Source organism: Ambystoma mexicanum, chromosome 1q, assembly GCF_040938575.1.
Source record: "Ambystoma mexicanum isolate Mex_15411 chromosome 1q, UKY_AmexF1_1, whole genome shotgun sequence".
Lineage (NCBI taxonomy): Eukaryota > Metazoa > Chordata > Amphibia > Caudata > Ambystomatidae > Ambystoma > Ambystoma mexicanum.
The window spans coordinates 1,401,478,596-1,401,496,188 of NC_090922.1; positions in this window are offsets into that span (position 1 = coordinate 1,401,478,596).

A 17,593-nucleotide genomic window follows, 5' to 3' on the forward strand; every position below is an offset into this window, starting at 1 on the left:
CGTGGACCACTACCATCATCACCTTCAGTTACAAATTGCAGGGAACTGCCTCAATCATCAGTCCTCTCTTTGGCATGCTCTTTACTCCTCCTGAAGGAAGAAAGGTATTAAACCAGGACTTTCAAACATGAACTATCTACAGTACCCTCAACATTGCGCAGTACACAAACATGTAAACACAAACATGTCATTCTTTGTCCACAATCGCACCTTTGTTTCAACCCACATTATTCCATCCAGATTCCTACTGTACGTTAATATAAGTACTTGCTCCTTTTTCTTGGTTACAATATATAGATGGGGAACCCTGTCACTCATTACAATAGCATTGCTTTGCCCTCGAGTACATGTATTCATGCCCACCTGTGTAGATCATGCAATCACTTCTTTATGGACTCAATATCTCTTTTTGAGTGAGCAATGAAATATATTTGTTTGAGAATCTTCTCTCAAATTGTCTTCTTAATGGTGAATGCTGTATGCCTTGCTTGTGCAATAAGTAGCGCTTGATCTTGGTCCAGCATCTCACCCTCAAGAATCTCCAGCTCAATCTCAGAGAATTTTACCAGGCATGTCAGGCTATGCATAAAGCTAAAGGAAGCATGTCCATATCAGTGGATAGCTTATCACAGACATAAAAAAACTGTACCAACAAGCAGCTCTTGATAAAGGGGACTACAGAATGAGTAGCTGTCGGAAGCGGCAGCAGTAACGTTTTGAGTGACATACCGTTACGTGGCATGCAGTGCGGCCTAACTGCTTGAGGGTCATTCCTCTAACCTTTCTGAAACCTCGGTAAAACACCAGTGCTGGTGTTGTTACGGGTACCAGTGTCACGAGCATGGACAGAACACGGGCAGAGTGATCATGAGTGGCATTGGCAGCAGTAACCTGGAGGAACTCAGTGCCTAAACCGAACTTCAATTTGATGTGGTGAGGTAAGCGCTGTGGTTGATCTGCCGCCTCCCCCCACATGGAAACCTTGCATTGAGTGCATTTCACACCCTGTTAATCTGCAGTTCAGCAAACCTCCCTGGGGGCAGCGAGGCGGCCTGTGACTCCAGAGATCCTGAGAATTTTGAAAGGAGCGTACAATTCTGCCATACAAAGGAGGTCAACTCTATACTTTGGTTAAATATACTCATATTTTTGTTAGTGTCAGGCAGTTTCTGGAATGGCTTTTTCTCCAGCTGCCGGACAGCTGCTTTTGAGTAGTTAGCCCCAGCTCCAGCATGTTGTATGGAAGCTGACAAACTGGTACTGGTCTTTTTGATTTATCTACTTATATCGGGTACAAATCTATTTTTCCCCTGGAATTTAGCACCCATTGTTTGATGCTGCGAACCAGTATCCATATTTTGCCAAGGTGCGTATTTTGGCATTCCAATTTGATAGCTTGAACTTGTGAATTTGCCAAGCGAACAGTGCATTGATTTGGAGAATCCTGCCTTCCATCTATACACCTTATATTAGAAACCTAAGAATTGTTATTTCATCCTGTGAACCTGTATTCTGAATTTGTCAACAACCATACTGAATTTAGAAGCTTATATTCAGATCTGGTAGCTCGAATTTGTGATTTCACACAGTAAAACTAAATGATGTAAGATGGGAAGTGTAGCGGAAATGGTTTGCTGCGGTCCTGCAAAGGGACCTCTCAAGGAGGCCCTTTAATTCGAGTAGTACTTTGTTGGCAGCTAGTTATTGACTGTGGAAGTATGTGACGGATCAACTTCTGGGGCACCAGTGGTCCGTGGATGAATATTGGTTTCTAAAACATCAATCAGCCCCAGTTCGGAACACAAGTAAATTATAAACCTCCTTGTCCATTTTTTGGTAACGTGGATGGAACAGCAGGCTTCTCTTTGCAAGGTCATTGATGAGTGGTTGGTTGCAACACAGTAAACATATCTACGTTATTATTATTTCAACAGACAGTTCTAGCACAATACAAAATACAACTCACCCTGTAAAGGAACACAGAGAACAGACAGTTTCACGAAGGAAAGGGATGCACTCTTGATACTGACAGTAGGGTAGTCGGTAAAGCAATCAGTCTTAATTGTTCAAGGTTATTTGGTTTCATCACCAAGGGAGCAAGGGGTCATAAATGTTGGACTGCCTACATGGTGTCTCAGGGGCAAGAATCATTGTCTCAGTGCTGGTTGGTGGATCTGTAAAGCTGGTCAGGGCTTGTCGGACAGCTTTAGTGACTGCAGTGTGACAATAGTAAGTGGTGCAGTTGGTCGTGGTTCGAGGGCACGACTGCCTTGAAAATGTCCTTAAAAGATGGATGCTGGTTGTGGCACTCCTCCTACCTTCTTTGCAGGGCTCTTGTCATCCTTTAAGGTGGACGGCCCAGAGCAGAGGAAAGTGTTTGCAGGCAACGGCCTTGTCCCTTGTTCAGAGACTCTCTGTCACTTCCCATCTAGGAAGCTTGCTGGCAGAAGCTAGCAGGGTATGCTGTGTGCTGGCTGGGTAACAGTTCTGGAGCTGCTGGATGGGTTCATTGAGTCTGGTATCTCCCTCTGTTCCCTGGGAGATGTGTGGGGGAGGGATCTTGCTTCTCTCTTCGATATCCAGAGTGCTTTGCGAAAGGTAAGGGGTGACAACATGTACTACTAAGCCCCACCCATCTTCCTGTCTGTTGTGGATCAAAGTGCCTCTCTGTTTAATTGAGCTCTCTATGACTCTTGATTAAAGCACAGGTCCCCCTTGAAGTTTGTGGTGATAACAGACATCCTGTCTCCCTTAAATCACATACTCCTTCCCTCTGAAAGGGATCCTCTCTGCAGGGGTTGCCTACTGTAAACAGCAGTCCTAGACGTGGTATTCACTGCCCTTCATACAGAGGGGTGGGAGCTAGCTTCAAGTTGACACATTACATACCACAGGGGTTTTAGATCCTGCCCCCTTTTGTCAGTTCTGCAATCAAGCCTATCGTAGGTCTGTTTCAATGAACTCTCTAATAATTATGTACTGCCACCAGCAGACTTAGACAATAGAGATTGTGGATCCATTGAGGATATTTCAATTAGGCTGGTCATGGCCTGAGGAAGGTGTCGCCTTTGCCCTTCTTTAGATGCTTTGATGTACCCATGGCTGTCACATTCCAGCTGAACATGACAGAGAGGCCTGCACCTGTAGGCTGTGTCAACTCGGAGAACACTTGACTTGTGTAGTGAGCAGAGGAAATTGTATGCAGATTAGCCCCACACACATTCTGAGGTTGATCTCCCATAATTCATTTTGATTACAAAATTTCAAAAAAGCCCAGGGGAGCGTCCAATTCCTGTGCAAGTGGTTGAATTCCTCACATGCCCCCCAGCCCCAGCATGTGAACCACTACCCTACTTAGGGTCTGGTTGGTCACCAAGGTGAAAGTACTGGCTGAGGCCATCTGCATTTCCATGCTGGGAGACTGGTTTGTGCCGGATGTCCATATCTAATCCCTGTAGAGATATGGCCCAACGTTAAAATGTGTGATTCTCACCATGCATGGCCATTAACCATCACCGAGGTCATGCTCTGTCTGGATCATAAAGTGAGACCCAAAGATGCAAGGTTTCAGCTTCTTTACAGGCCACACAACTGCATACACCTTTTTTTCTACAACAGCCCAGTTCCTTCCTCTTTTTGTCAGCTGCCTGCTGCTGGAGGCGACAGGTTACTCTACCACTTCAGAGCTCAGCTGCACTAATACTGCTCCAATCCCAAAATCACAGGCATCTGTCTGGATAATGAACTCCTGACCATAGTCTGGCACTTTCAGAACTGGTGCCCTGCATAATCCATCCTTTAATTACGGTACCCTGTGCTATCTGGCACTTTGTGGCCTTGATAGTCAGACCTGCATTCTGCAGCGCCTTAAGTACTTGTTTCAGGTGGGATAAGTGATTCTCACAGGTGTGACTGAACACAGCAATGTCGTCTAAATAGGTAAGACTGAAGTTTTCCAGACCAGATAAAACCTGGTTAACCATACACTGAAAAGTGGCAGGGGCATTCTTCAATCCAAAGGGCATCACAGTGAACTGATAATGTCCTTCTGGGGTTGAGAATACTGACTTCTCTCTCGGTCCATCTGTCAAGTCGACCTGCCAATACCCCGCTGTGAGGACAATTTGGCAGTTCCAAGCTTGTCAATGAGGTCACCTGCCCAGGAATGGGGTGTGAATTTGTCTTCGTGACAGAATTGAGCCCCCTGTAGTCCACCCAAAAGCAAACTTCAGTCTTCCTACCACTGGTCTTTTTAGGGACCAGTACAACTGGGCTAGCCCAGGGGCTGTGAGATGGCTCTATCACTCCAAGGGACAACATCTTAGAACCTTGCTCCTTGATGGTGTTCCAACCTTATTGGACACTGAGTGAGAATTCCCCTATTCCCTCTAACCCCCTCTTGGCCAGATTATGACCTTGACTTGTCATATAAGTTACTAGAGCTCTTTAACTTTGTTTTGTATCCCTTTTTGGTGTATTATTACTGTTTTTGCACACTGTGTACATTACACAGCACTTCCAACCAATCAGTCGCCAGCACGCCAAATAAAACATTGCAGTAGGGCTCACAAAATAAACAGATCATGATTTTAATCTAAGCAGAATACTTTCAAGGATGATGAACAATTTAAGAAACTCAATGATCTGCATTCTCAGATAAAGGAGCTAATATGAAAGCACATGATCTTATTGCATTAACATTGTAAACTGTCTTTATCTTAAAATGTACAATGTTAGTTTCTAATGATCAGGTCCTATACAAAATGTAGTTGTAATAAGACTGCTATAAAATCACATTGTCAAAACCCACAATGATTATACACATTGTTTTCAGATAGAAGGATAGCATATCAAGATGAACAGTGTTCTTTAAAATACCCCAACTAGAAAGGGGGCAACTGGTGCTAGTGAGGATGTGTGACTGCTTTGCATAAAATGAAAAGATGAGCACAGGTCGTTAAATTTGACAAATATATCTGTGACAACAGTACTGTTTTCTTGAATTATTAAGCACACAACAAAAACTAACGGGGCTTGGTGCCATTACATTCTTCACAACACTCATTCTAACACAAATGAGCCATGTGTGTGCATTCATACAGCAGCACGGTAAGGGTGTGAGGATAGCATGGCTGCATATGGTATTCAATTGCAAATGAGGCATGAGGGCTATACTACTTCTTAGTTTCAGAGGTGATATTTCCAGGAGTTGTGACAGAATGCTGGATATCAGGTTAGGTATCAAACGCAAACCACAATGTCAAGACATTGTATTGTATCATTTGTGTAGCGCCTTTCACCATGGTCCCAATGCGCTGTAGGTTGAACGTCCATGGAGGACTGAAGTCCAAAGCTGGGAAAATCGGGAGGTGCTAGTATATGAGTGTCCATAGCGGCCATGATTAAAGCTCTGGGGGGGGGCCAAGTCCCAGCTAACCATCTATCTCAATTTGGCATGTGTATGGGAGGTGAGAGGTTGTCTAGAGGGTATGGGCCTCATTACAACTCAGGCGTTAAGGGTTAACGCCACCGTTAACCCTTAACGCCTGATTCCAATTTTAACGGCTGCTTTTAGCAGGCGTTAAAATCCATGGCGCTAAACCGCCTTGGTGCTAATTACGGCACCCTAATTTACGGTGCCGTAATTAGCGCCTTCCCCACTCCCATCATGCCCTATGGGGCAAAAATGGGAATGGGGAAGGGTAAGTGGGAAATGGGGATTTACCGCCCCACTCACCTTGGAATGGGGCGGTAAATCCGCCATCCACCATGGTGTAAACATAGTTTACACCATGGTGGTAAAGTTGGTGTACTTACCGCCTGGGTCGTAATGACCTCCTATGTGTACAGCTTTGTTCGAATGATTGTTGTGAACAATAGCTGCATTCTTTTGACATCCTTAAACAATTATATATAATGGAGCGGATGAGCTACACGGGGAGCAAATTCATCTGCATTAGATGTGCATGCTATTCATGCAACATGAAATAAGGGCATTGAATATGCACTGGGCATGCATGCTTCATGCAATGCAACACCGATCTGTTTAGCACGTTTGCATTGGCCCCTTATGAGCATGTAAGAAGGCACAGATGCATGTGAATGTACACATCAGCGGTGCAAACGCATGTTCATCATCAGGTCGTGTGGAATATTGGAAACATATGTTCTTGATGCCATGGGTGGATTGCACTTCTTCATTGAGAGTTCATCATGCACCATGTGGGAGGGTGTCCTATGCTTGATTGTCATACCCACATATTGAAGAATGTTAATGCAACCATGCACGATAATCATACTTACTGCTTGACCTTGGAAAACTCATGCCACACACTGAGATGTCTGACCCCACAAGCTCCCACATGCTCACTTTGTGCATCATCTGACTGACAAGAATATAATATTGAACAAAAAGGCTCTACAAACATTCTAATTATTTATGAAGATTTAACTTAAGGCCTTTACAGCATTTCAGTCCCTGAGAAAAGCCTCGCAGAGGCCACTGTTAGAAAGTAAATGTTCCAGCCAGCGATTGACTTCCTCAGTAAATCTCCAGCTGTCTCCGTGTGAAATGCAGCTGTAGCCTAGGGCGGATGACTAGGAACTGGCCTGGTTCCCCAGGGCTGGCTCAAGCCACTAGTCTGGACTTAATTTGGAAAAAAAAGGTAATAGAGTGGGGGGGGGGCTGTGCATTTAAACTGTGAGTGATGCTGCAGCTTGACACAAATGACCCTCTCTTTCTGGACACGTTGGCATATAGCCTGTTGTGAAATTGAGTGCTGAAGACTGCTTTCCAGCACAGAACCCAGTTAATGAGCATTTCCATCATAAATTTGTCATGACAACAAACCTCCAGTGCGTTAGAGCCGCACTGAACTTTTTCAGACTTACTTTAGCTGTGTTTTAAGAAATGGTTCTGTCATTTCCATTGTCCATCAGACCTTGTTTGGATTCTCTTTAAATTGAACTTTAATTTCTTACCCTATTTCTTCTCATTTATTTCCTTACCCCAGCTGTTCACCTCTTCCCATCTAAATTCCATTTTGTTTTTATTTCCATTTTCAGAGATGTGCTATTGATGATTGCCCTTAATTTTGTGATGGAGCAAATGGGGCGAATGCCACGTAATGCACCGCCCCCACACCCACGGAAAGTAAATGTAAATATAAGATAAGGGAGCTCACCTAAATGAATGGGTTTTAGGCCTGTTATCCGTCCTGACTGTTTTCAAGAAGCCTGAAAACAAACAATACACAGACACAAGCAGAATAGGGACAAGAGTCTTATCATGTTGCTGTTGGAATATAAACACAAGTTGAATAGAATTAGAGTGCAACACTATATGTTGTTATCTCACATTGAGAAATATAGGCTTCTGCATACACTGAGAAGATTAACAAGAGATGCATGCACAAAGACACACTAATACAGATGAACCAATGATGTAGCAGTGAGAAAAGGTTCCATCATTTTGCAGCAAAGGCCCCAGTACAAACTGTATAATGTGTTGTTTTAGAGCTGCCGTGCTTCAGAGCTTAGATTTGTCTAACTATTTGAAAAGCCCTTCTTGCCTGAAAGTAGGAGAAAGCCAAGGTCACAGTGGAATCGAGTACACGATGTTGCTTGACAAAGTGGCAAAGAGATATTGTTACCATTACACAGAAGAAGATATGTAGCAAATATTTCTGGTCCAAATGATAATTGAATAAATACACAGAAGCCTTGATCTCCAGGTGCATGGTGCCCCAAGAAGAAATATTGCCAAAGATACTAAACTAAGTTGTATACAGAGTGCCTCCTATGGCCAATTAGTGCCACTACACCTTGTACCAAACACAGTAAAATTGAAGAAATGTTCCCCGCAGAAAGAGGGCCTCATTACGACCCAGGCGGTAAGTTACCGCCTGGGCCGTGACTTTACCACCATGGCGTAAACTACGTTTACGCCATGGTGGTTGGCGGACTTACCGCCCCATTCCGAGGTTGGCGGGGCGGTAAGTCCCCAATCCCCATTTACCCTTCCCCATTCCCATTTTTGCCCAATAGGGCATAATGGGAGTGGGGAAGGCGTTAATTACGCCACCGTAAATTACGGTGGCGTGATTAACTCCATGGTCCCTTAGCGCCATGGATTTTAACACCTGCTAAAAGCAGGTGTTAAATCCGCCATGGCGCTAAGGGACCTCGTACTCAGGCGGTAAGGGTCGGCGCTGTTTACGCCGCCGTAAAACCCTTACCGCCTGAGTCGTAATGAGGCCCAGAGTCTCATGAGGATTGATTTTCATTCCATGACCTAATTAAAGGACTATGCACCTGGTTGTCAGCAAATATTGAGACAACATTTGCCAACTAGAATATTCAAGGCTCGTGAAGCTGTCTAGGACAAATGGAGCCATGGAATGAGAAATGAGATGGGAGTATCTTTTTGTTTTTGAAAGGTGGAGGTTGATCCCTTTATTCCTGGTCAGTAAACCAAATAATAATTGGACTGTCTGTGACAGTTGAAATATCTGAGACCACCTTAACAGGTGGCAGGCAGTGGCAGTAAAGTATTCTTATCACTGTCAGTATGCAGTGTGCCAACCAACTAAATTGATGACTATAGTGGGAGAGATGGACATGGGTAAATTAGCCAATGCTAGACTCCAATATATAAGGATCTATAGGGGTTTTGATTAGTGTAGCCGATTATTATGTTAAAAAATGTCACATGTATTATTTTTTGCAACCAAGCAAATTGTGCACCTTTTTGCCTTACAAACCTCACCTCAGACCGATGTGGGCTCATTGAGTTTTTTAGCTTGCATCACTCCCGGCCGACAATTTGTTTTAAATAAAGTGAATAAAGCTGATTTTTCTTGCACATGGGCCGCTTTCTTATTTTGTTAATTGACTTGATTTTCATGCATTAATACAATTTCCTCTTGACTATGCCATTTACAGTTGCATTGGACCCGTGTTGATGAGAAATCACATGGCGGCAGAGGGGAAGGAGGTCAAAGCATGAAGCAGAGTTGCAGTGGGTGGGGGTTCCTGGAAGAACAGCCATGCGTTGAGGGTCTTGTTGAAGAATAGGGTGATGCCCCATGACTCAACAAAACCATGTTGAGGAGTTCCAGTGTCCCACTGTAAGAGCAGTAACAGTGCAAACGTTCCTGTGTTGCTGTGCACATGGATGTGAAGAAGATTAGTGGTTGATAAATGGAGAAACAGAAATGATACGACTCCTCATGTTCCATACATTTCTGAGAGAGGAAATGGGGGGCAAATGTGACATTGTCCAGACAGAATCTTGGTGCTTTAGGGTATTCTGGCTTGTCCATGCCATTCCAGCATCTCTGCGCTTTCGATCTGCTAGATTGGTCCACCGGGCTCCATATCTTGTTTCTCTTGTCCACCCAGCAAATTTCTGCCCTGATAGCCAAAGAGATTAAAACTTCATTGTATTCTACTCTCTAGCATCCTACTGATTATTGTCCAACTTTAATCTCACTCCCTAGTGTCCTTCCTTGGTGCCATACCGTAATTTCCTGCAGTCACATAGTAATAATTGCACCACTGGGATTTAACTCCTTTATGCCCACAGAGAATTTACTCCTTGAGAACAGCAACCCATCCACGAAAGCAGATATTCAAAATATTTTCCAAGGAGATAAGGAATCTCAACCTCAAAAGTGCTTAGTTTTGGAAAATATGTGTGGATTACTTTTTTTTCCCAATGGATTCTAACCCCATTTAATCCTATATGGGCTTCATATAGGAATGCTAAGTACTCTAAAGCAAGATACTAAGGTGCAGAGACAAAGGCAAGCCACCGGCCCACTGGATCTAGCGCAGATTACAATTTCATTATTTGGACAAGGATCAGGTCAATTCTGAATAGCCACTGCCTGTTTCACAGACAGCACCCTTAGTAGCTCCTTCTTATTCCTCTCCTGCCCGTGTTTATATTGCACTGCTGAGGTGTGTCAGAGGGTGTGGGATGTTAAAGGAATAGATGTGGATTACCCTTTTCCCTCCCCTATATTCTTTCTACACAAGCATGTAAGTGCTGTTCTGCCAGAACTCAGTGAGTTCCACTGGCAGCGCCTATGATATCTTCACTTTAATATTAGTTTAACCTTTAGCTGCTATAGAGATGTCAGCCCTTTACATGTTTCACAGTATCTACCACCACGTTGCTGTATCATCCTTATGATAATGATGTTGTATATCCGTATAATCCTATGGCCCAGCAAAGGTCACACCAGTACCATGTGCCCCAAGCAGATCCCCTTGGTAGCCATCTACTCCCAGTGCAGACCACCCTCCATGCCTTTACATCACATAGTGCAAAATGGTAAGAGCAGTGGTCGCTCTTTGTCACACAATCCCTTACTAACTACTGTCTCAGAAGATTCCTATTTAGCAAACAAGAATCAAAAGATGGGCGAACTGTTAAACCCAGTCAGCGATTCTGTCATTGGTTGAGTTGTATTTTCAGTGTGCCCACACCCAGTGTAACAGGAATTAAACAAAAGTGATTATTCACTATCCAAGGGGTAATGTTCCTGCCCTTCATGCTAGTGGAACCAATGCTAGCTCCACTAACCCCAAGAGTACCGCAAGTGCCAAATGTGTTCCTCAATGGGCCTGCATGACCCTATCCTTTTTAACCACTACTTTAAACCCTCTTGTTGACCTGTTGGAGGACTCCGGGGCCGTCTTGACAAACTATGCTGATGACACTCAGCTGGTGCTGGAGCTCTGTGGGAACTATAAGCGAGACCTAGCAAGCCTTAATGATCTGTACTATCTGGTGGAAGCCTGGATGAACCTCAACTGGATGTGCTTGAATGGGACCAAGACCAAATTAATAATATGTGGTTCCTCTCAGGCCCGGGCTCAACTAGACACAAGTTACCAATCGTTCAATATCCATGAATGTAACATTCCAGTGCTAAGAATGTTAAGACCCTTGGTTTCAACCTTGAAGCTTCCCTCAATGCGGACTCCCATTTTAATCAGGTTGTAGCCAATTCTTCGCCCTCCCTTCGACTTCTTAAAAAGATTCGTCCAGATCTCTCCGAGCCTAACTGTACATCCATTGCACGTGCATTGGTACTACCAAGGATTGATTACTGCACCACCTTCCTGGGAGGTGCAACACAAAAGAATCTACCAATACTGCAAATGGGCCAAAACAATGCCATCCATATTGTCAAAAAGAAAACCAGGAAAGATCACATATCCGGATGACTCCCTGTCCCTGCAATGGTACAATTTAAGACAGCCAACTGGTGCAGAGATGCCTGTATGGTACCCGTCCCACCTACCTCAACAGCATGATTTTTCTTTATGAACCACCAAGGACGCTCTGCTTATTTTTAGTTAGTCCCCTAAGCTACGAATGATCCAATGGCCTCGGTAGATCGTTCCCTGCAACTGCGGCGAAACTCTGGTATTCCTTACCGCTTGAACTTAGACAACAAGTGCAGGGATATAAGGAAGAACCTTACGGAGGACCATCAGCTTTTAATGACCGGATTTGCATATTGCTGATATCTGGTTGGACATTGATAAGGTGTTAGAAATGTTAACACCTGAATCCTTCACCAAGGAGACAAAAGGAAAAGGGCCCAAACTAGATGTCCAAAACTCAGAGATCCAGTACCGTGAGGTATCTACTGTACCCACAACAAGTACCTCAGTTTTATCAACATTTAACTTCATCCTATTCCTGGACGTTCATTTACCCACATCCTCCAAGCAGCCCCTAAAACGGGCAGCAGTGTCGAAGCAGGAGAGATCGGGCCGAAGGAGAATCTGTGTGTCATCAGCGTGGGAGAAGCATAGGAAGACGTGAGACTGGATGATACCAAGAAGAGGCTGAATGTAAACATTGATGAGAATAGGGGATGGTGCGGAGCCTTGAGGGACTCAGCACGACAGAGGGGTAGGTTTGGATTTGAAAAGGGGCAAGGAGACCGATTGGGATCGTCCTGAGAGGAAGGAGGTGAACCACTTGAGCACTGTACCAGATAGGCCAGCAGTGGAGAGGCAACCAACCAGGGTGGGGTGGTCATATGGCATTGCCGGAGAGGCAGTCAATGACTCTGGTAAAGGGCAATTAAGGGATTTTTTGGAGAGTGTGGGGCAACGGCTTATTAATTCAGAGTATGCTTGTGAGACTAGTGTGTTTGGGAGACTGTTCAGATCGAGCCCAGTTGCTCCCTGCCATTTGGGGTTATAAATCTCCCACAGTTTGTGCTATGTCTATTATCAGAGTGTCTGCCTCTAGAATGAACCCCTGCTCATTAAACGAAACAGTCTCTCAAGCCAATATACATGAAAGGCTACATTTGCCTTCATGTTCAGCTGGGGGCAATAATCATGTGAGGGAGGTTATGGCCAGGATCGCCCTGAGAAGACATGGCCTCTGTAAAAAGAGCTGTAGATCAGGGGAGAAACAAAGTGGTGGTGATAGGGTTGTGGATGCCGCAATGAAAAATTCAATTGAGCTGGAAGTAATCACCTTTCAGGAAGACCTGGTTGGACTATTTGATGAAGTGTCTAGCTCTTGCCAACCGGGGTACTCTGCTCATATGCCTCTGGCCCGGATGAAGGTAGTGAAATCTCTGTCTGAAAACATGGATGCTGTGATTAATGAGTCCATAGTGCAGTTATGCCTGGAAAATAAGGAGCCAAGTGGAAGCGTTAAGTGACTTTATATCAAAAATAAAATCATTCAAGATCTGAACCAATGTAAATCTTATCAGGATTTTGGTAACTGGGTGGATTCATTTGCTGAGATTATCTCACGCACCCTCGAATAAGAGTGACAAAGCATGTCAATAGGATTTGATAGAGCCAGAGGTCAATAGGATGGATAAAGTTTGCCAAACCCCTATGTACATGATTATCAATGAGAAGAATCCAGGAAAGGAGTTCAGAATACCTCAAATTAATAGTAAGTCTCATGATGTGGACCCTACAGTGGTGGTGGGGTGAAAGGGGATTCAGTACAGCCAAATAAGACTAAAAAGCATGCCAATCTCTCACCAACAAGGAGCACGGCTGCTCATGGGATAGATATTTGAGTCAAGAAAGCAGGTATGCATGCAATATCGGATGTCTCTAAGAGATCTGGCTATGGACCACAGGAGCATTATTCCAGGCTATGTTGAAAGGTGAGAGAGAGTGGAATCCAGAGAGGCGCTCAGGAATAAGGATTTGTTCAGGCTTAACTCTAAATTGGACCCTGGTAGTGTAAGAGGTCGAGACATTAGACTTCTAAAAAGGACACATATCAAAGAATGGTGCACAAAGACCAACACTGACTGGATTGTTATTGACTGTGGCCAGAGCAGCCTTACCTCGTTTTTGAGTCTATCTAATAATTTAACCAATGTTCCATTCATGTCGAATGTAAGAATTGTGCTTTATTAATTTTGGTCATTAGTTATTTGGCTTCTCTGAAATCCAGATCATAGTTTCGCTTTCAATTAGTTGTTTGTTTTCTCATATAATTTATCCATGATAGGGAGCTTGCTCTTTGTTACTTGTTGTATGTGGTTGTTTGTGCTTCTATGCCTAAGGGCTTTGTTCTAGCGAATTAAAAATAAAAATTAAAAATTAAAAGAAAATAGCACTGTTGCTTATTGATTGGGGCATTATTTAATTTTCAAGATGAATATGATATTGGCCCTTATGTTTTTCATCTACACCATGAACACATCTGAAGTGTACAAAATAAAACAGTTTTTCATAAAGAGAAGAACACTTTTTTTCAATATTTTACCTTTGAATCATTTTTGGGGTAGCCACACCAATAACATGGCATACATGGTTGGCTATTAGTTTGCTTCTTCAGTGAGTTTAGCATTAAAGACGGTATCACGCACAAACGAGCAGTAATTAAAAAGATGCTGTGGAAAATGCAAAATTTACAATTCATAAAAAGCATTAACATTAACAAATGTGCATTTTTCTAGTATGAATGGGGAGTTTCTTTATATAATCGGATTTGCCAAGAACTTTGAAATCACTGCCTTCTTATGTGCTGTCATTCACTTTAGTGCATTTCCCACATGTCCTTGCTCGCATCCACAAGAGGCAACTACCTCTGAGCCTTCCGGTGCCTAATCCACCCCAGCAGACTCTGCTGAGTTCCGATTGGCTGGTGGTCCTTTACAGCCACCTATCCAGAGCCGGCAGGCGAAGCCGGCACACTTTCACTAAGGCCCAGTGCAACAAGGCTGACTCCTGTCCTAGCCTGTCCTCAGCCTTACTCACCGTTCGGCTGGACTCTATGCCCATCCGCACTTCGCAGTAATCTCGGCCCATGGGGCACACAGCTGACTCTTCTTATGAACTTCCTACAAACTAGTAAGACGACCGGTGCTATTAACAATTTTCTCATTTGTAACCACTACAACTGTTCATACGCATCACGGCTCCACATGAGCTTGCCGTCTAGTTAGCAGCATACTGTGTCCTTTGTGCATATTGTCCTTTATGAGCTTTATCTCGCCCACAAAGTCAATATCTTATTACTTAACCTCGGCTTTACACAACGTGTTACCACGCCCACTCACTCTAAAGGTAGAATCCTAGACTGGATAGCTGACCTCAATTGCGATTCTATTGTTAACTCCAACCTTCCATGCACATGGACTGACCACCACCTTATCACTTTCAGTATCCCCGCAAAAAACATCCTCACATGCCCTAATATAGCACCTACCATATCCACCAGGAACAAGCGTAACATTATCTGTGCCAATCTTATCCCACTCATTCTCCTCGCTCTCAATGACCTTGCCACATCCTGCTCCAATCCCACTGTCTTGGTTGACACTTACAATCAGACCATGCTCAATGCACTTGATCTTATCACTCTTAACAAACTACTCAAGCCTAAACCCCGGGCTCATCTTAACTCCTGGTTCACACCACAGTTGAGAACCTTACGGAAGGAAAAAAGAACCTTTGAAACACGCTGGAGAAGCCTCCCCACTGAAATAAACAAAGCTAACATGGTCCTAGCTACCTTAAACTACAAGGAAGCCATACTCTCTGCTAAAAAAGAGACTTACAATAAACGCATTGAACAGGCCCAATCCAATACCAAGGAGCTTTTCAAAATCTTAAAGGAACTGGAATCTCCTGCCCCCCCCACCAGACACGTGCCCCAAAGACAGCACTTGGTGTTCAAATATCCAAAAGGCACTCTTGGGAAAAATCGCCCTACTCCAGACTAAAATTAATGAAAAAGAAAATAGCCTACACTCCTTCATATCTCAGCTTTCCCCTCAGGCTAACCACAAACCTAACACTAAGTCTATATAACCATTCTGTTTTTCACCCCTTTCCACATCGGAAGTTGAACACATTATTAACAACCTCAAGCCCTCAAACTGCCAGGGAGACTCTTGCCCTGCTACCATTATCAAAGAGGCCTCTCATAATTTGGCACCATTTATTACTACACTCATAAACTCATCCTTCAGCTCGGGAATTGTCCCTGACAATCTCAAGGACGCCTGGGTCATCCCTCTCCTGAAAAAAACAACCATGGATGCTAACAAATCCACTAATTACAGACCAATCACCACAGTCCCTTTTCTTTTAAAAGTTCTTGATCGAGCTGCATATTTGCAGATCCAAGATTATCTTGAAACCAATAACCTTCTAGGTCTCAGGCAATCTGGCTTTCGCCCCCGCTATGACATAGAAACCGCTCTTTTAGACCTCACAACCCAAATTGAAGACCTCAAAGACAAGGGAAAGATGGCCCTCTTACTTTTACTATATCTCTCCGAAGCATTTGATTTAGTTAATCATCAAATCCTTTGCCGTCATCTTAAAACTGCCACCCACTTCTCGGACAAAGCTCCAGCTTGGATCACATCCTTTCTGGACAATAGATCCATGAGGGTCTTTTCCCCCTCTGCCACGGCTGAACCCTCCCCTGTCACTTGTGGAGTCCCACAAGGATCTTGCGTGTCCCCAACACTCTACAATGACTTCACTAAACCACTTTTCGACATCTTGGATCTCATGGGCGTCACATATACCAACTACGCTGACGATACCCAAATACTTATACCCATCACTGGTAACCACAAAACCGACTTGCTAGCCATCAACGCCATTTACCAAGTCATCCAGGCTTGGATGGTTCAACATGAACTCTGCTTAAACGATGATAAGACTGAGCTCCTCATCCTTGGCTCACCCCAAAAACTCAGCAAGCTTGACCCATTGTTCCAATCCTTCACCATTGATGGCAATTCTATCAAAGTGGCCAAGGCCACTAAGACGTTAGGCATATACCTTGACTCTGCTGCATCTTATACATGCAAGCTCATCACAGCATGCCGCCCCTTCCTGTCCACTGACAATTGTACCACACTAGCCAGGACACTTGTCCTTTCCAAAATCGATTATTGCAATGCTCTTTATTTGGGCACCAACCAATGCAATATCAAAAAACTTCAAATTATTCAAAATAATGCAATTAGAGTGGCTCTTAACATTCCTAGAACCTCACACATCACGGAATACAGACAGAACCTCCGTTGGTTTTCAGTGTCTCAAAGAATTTCTTTTAAAGCTCTTGCTCTTACAAAGTATAGCCAACCAGGCCCCTAGCTACCTTACCAACAGATTCTCATCCCACACGGCTACGAGACCACTCAGAAGCGCCCAATCTAACTGTCTCATCATCCCACACTTCAACCTCCAAAGATCAGGAGGCCACAGCTTCCCTGTCCTGGCAGCCAAGCTGTGGAATGCCCTACCCAACCCGCTCAGAGCTGAACCCTCCTTCCCAGCCTTTAAGCGCAATACCAAAGACTGGCTGTCCACCCACGACTCTCCATGAAACTGACTCTATCGTCTACCCATAGGAGTGTAGTCCTTCTGTATCAGATATTCTACCTATGAAAATGTAACTCTGTTTCATATCCTTCCTTGCAGATTGATGTACATCCTCTTAACATTCCCATTCTGGTTATTTACTGTCTATATCTTGTATATTAATGTAAATACCTCTGCATGTAACTCAATGTAAATTCTCTTGCCTGTAACTTAATGTAAATACTTTTGTCTGTAACCAAGTAAAGCGCCCGGTTGCCCTCGGGCCTGGTGCGCTATACAAATAAACAAAATACAAATACAAATACAAATACCTAACGCCTTGAGCAAAAGACAGTAGACAAACTCAGCTTAGGGCCGAAGTGGAGATGTCATCGCCAATTATCAGAGCCTAATGCTATGTGTTACTTTATATTACACAGAGATACAGTAGCAGGTTAATGTGAGGAAGAACCTTTTGGTGATAGGTGATTTTAATTTGCCTGCTAACTCTACCTCTGCTAGTCAGGTCGAACACTTTCTCTCTTTAATGATGACTCAAATCTCCCGCAATTAACCCATGAACCCACCAATCAGTTGGGGAACACACTGGATTTTATCTGTGCTCTTAAATCACTTATTGCTATTATCTCTTCCTCCCCTTTACTCTGGTCTGATCATTTTCTGATTGTGTTCACTGTTTCTCTTCTGGGCCCTGCTCAGCGACCTCCAAAGTTGGCCACTCTGAAAAGAT